Source organism: Pan paniscus, chromosome 2 (assembly GCF_029289425.2).
Source record: "Pan paniscus chromosome 2, NHGRI_mPanPan1-v2.0_pri, whole genome shotgun sequence".
In the NCBI taxonomy this organism is placed as follows: Eukaryota; Metazoa; Chordata; class Mammalia; order Primates; family Hominidae; genus Pan; species Pan paniscus.
In genome coordinates this window covers 117472555-117476043 of record NC_085926.1, presented here as the reverse complement: position 1 = coordinate 117476043, position 3489 = coordinate 117472555, and positions in this window count along the sequence as shown.

The window sequence follows — 3489 nt, the reverse complement described above, 5'->3', positions numbered from 1 at the left end:
GGGGCAAAGGCCAGGGGGCGGGGCGACGGCGAAGCCGGAGCCCAAAAGACTTCCGGTCGAGGGCGGGTTGGGCCACTGCTGTGCTGAGCGCACCCCCGGAAGTGAGTTGGCTGCCAGTAGTGAAGCTCAGCCTGGTCCCGGCAGGCCTTCGCTCCGTGTTTGTGGTTCCTGGGTCATGCAAACGGTGTCTGCGGCTACTTATATTCAGCTTGAGGTGGTCATAGGTTGAAGTAATTTATCGTATTTAAAATGCCAGGAATTAGCCGGGCATGGTGGCGGGCGCCTGTAATCCTAGCTACTCGGGAGGCTGAGGTAGGAGAATCGCTTGAACCCGGGAGGCGGAGGTTGCAGTGAGCCGAGATCACACCACTGCACTGCAGCCTGGGCAACAAGAGCGAAAATCTGTCTCAAAAAAAAAAAAAAAAAAAAAAGGCAGGAATCCCGCTTCAGTAAGGAAGAAAGTGCAATATTCAGTGCAAGTGGAGTAGGGAAAGAGGGAAAGGCGATTTGTGCAAAAACAAGTCCAACCTACTCTGCCAACATTAGAGAAGCCTTCCAGGCTGGGCGGGGTCCGTTTGTACCTTGTCAGTTCTGCTGGAAAAAAAACGAGGCATTGGGGATGGGTGTTGGTGCCAGCTACACTAAGATTTCGAGAACACTTTTTTGAAGAATCAGCTTTTTGGCAGGTCTTCCTAAGGTGGATTTCACTCCCTTTAGTTCATATGCCTACTGCTTCTCAAAAGGCAGGAGAATTTCTGGAATTTCTATCAAGTGTTTGTATAATTTGCCGTCACTACAACCTCTGCTAACATATGCTTCGAAGTATAGTTTTCATTAAAATGAATGCATTTAAAATATTCTCAATATTCGTGTAATTTCATTCAATCCTTGTTAACAAGCATACTCCCTTATTCATTTTGCCAATCCCTTCACCTCCTTGATTCCTTTCTAGTTGTCAATCAAAATTGCCACACTGTAGTAGAATACAGTAAGTGGACTTAGGAATTTGATAGCTGGAAATGCTACACATAAGTCCCTGAGAAGTGACTGACTAGAGTGACCAGCTCAATTAGTGACAGCGCCATGAAGACTACTCTGGGATATGAGATTTGATTCAGCACTCATCGTAGCACTTACAACACTGCATCATAATTTCCTATTAATCTGTCTCAATAAACTATCCTTGAGATCACAGACCAAATATATTCATCTCTGTATCTCCAGGACCTAGGACCGCAGTAGGTGCTCAGTAAATATTTGTTGAATAATTCAGATCCCCTGACTTCTGGATCTGGATTACTGCTTATCCCATGTTAGGTAGAAGTGGGCACCAAGATAAGTTACCAAGGCCTGAAAGCCCAAGAAAATGGCTGTACAGTCTGTTTCTAACCTATACGTAGAAAAAGCTAAATGCATAAGATGACCCCAGAATTATTCTGGGGTGAAGGAGGACTTGAAATGGGTAGGAGGGTTTGGGTGGGTGTTGGGAAGATACTGACACAATCACTTATGTACAACTCAAATGCCCCAGGATTCACTAGCCTGTAGATGAGGTAATATTAACAGGCAAATTTTAAATTCCATAACTTGTTTCTCATTTGGGTAACTGAAGACTCATTTGTAAGGTTCCTTTTGCCACCTAATAACTCAAAAAACTCCCCTCTCCTTTGGCTACTGCTCACACTGTTGCTGCTCTTCCATCTGAGCCCTCCCACATTTCCTACTTCCCCAATCCTTTACGGCTTACCTTCTTTTAGAACAAGGGAAATGCTCACCCTCCTCTGTAGTCTGCTTATTTTATTTTATTTTTGATACAGTCTTAGCTTCGTCACCCAGGCTGGAGGGCAGTGGCAAGACCTCGGCTCACTGCAACCTCTGCCTCCTAAGTTCAAGTGATTCTTGTGCCTCAGCCTCCTGAGTAGCTGGGATTACAGGCATGTGCCACCATGCCTGGCTAATTTTTGTATTTTTAGTAAAGATGGTGTTTCACCATGTTGGCCAGGATGGTCTCAAACTTCTGGCCCCAAGTGATCTGCCTGCCTCAGCCTCCCAAAGTGCTGGGATTACAGGTGTGAGCCACCGAGCCCAGCCCTGTAGGCTGTAGTCTGCTCTTTTTGAAGGTTCTCCGATCAACACAGTCTAAGCCAGAGGTGTCCAATCTTTTGGCTTCCCTGGGCCACATTGGAAGAATAAGAATTGTCTTGGCCCACACATAACACTAACTGTAGCTGATGAGCTAAAAACAAAAAACAAAAACCAAAAAGAAAAGAAAAAGAAAAAAGTCCATGCATAAATCTCATGTTTTAAGAACGTTTACAAATTTGTGTTGGGGCGCATTCAAAGCTTTCCTGGGCCACATGCAGTTCGTGAGCCATGGGTTGGACAAGCTTGGTCTAAGCCAAAAGGTGTTATGGGGTTTACTGGACCACTGTTTCACATATGGCTTTCTTGTCCCCAGGACATGTGTTTGCCAGCAGAGTAACTGCATCAGGGAAAGATTTCAGTGCAATCACCATACTGCCTGGAACACCATTCTTCCACCATCAGCCCTTGTTGCTGAATTCTGTTTATAGAACCTAATAGTTTCTTCCCTCACAGTGAATTTTTTTCTCAGGGGTCAGCAGGTTCCCTTCCCTGCCAGGTTCACCAAGTACTGCCCTTGCTACGTATTTTACATTTTGTTACATTATATATGATATAAAACTTTTCAACATGTGGCGAGATAATGAATTTTGAGAACTCCAAGAACCATTTCATTTACTTATCCTTCATGGTATAAATTAATTTTTACCTCCACAAAGTTTCCCATCTGCTCCAGTTGGAAGTTTATTCTTCCTCTAAACTCCAGATCCACATTGTCTTCATGAATAATTGGCACTCCTGTTGCCTTAATCACCTTCCACGTATGTATGATGCCTCTCATATTGTTTATCATCTCAACGGCACAGCCCCTTGAGGTTTGGGAGTCTCTTGTAAACTTTCCTTGTCTCTGTGCATAGTAGATGCTTAAGAAGTATCTGGTAAGTTATTAAATGAGTGACTTGTAAATATAACTCTCTGCTCCATCCACAACACCTTACCTCTGGATGCAGTAAGATTATCCTAAGAGAGGGCATCTTTAGATGCATGTAAAGATAGACTTTTGTGTATCTGTGCTTTTTTTTTTTTTTTTTTTTTTTTTTTTGAGAAACAGGGTCTCATTCCCATTGCCCAGGTGGAAGTACAGTGGCATGATCATGGCTCACTGAAGCCTCAACATCGCGAACTCAAGCTATCTTTCTGCCTCTTTTTTTTTTTTGTAGAGCCAAGGTCTCACCATGTTGCCCAGGCTGGTCTTGAACTCCTGGGCTCAAGTGATCCTTCTGCCTTGGCCTCCCAAAGAGCTGGGATTACAGGTGTGAACCACTGTGTCTGGCCTGTTTGTGCTCTTGTTTGTAGTCAGCCTAGGGGTTAAGTGTAGGGAACTCTTGGAGGTGACCCAAATGAGTC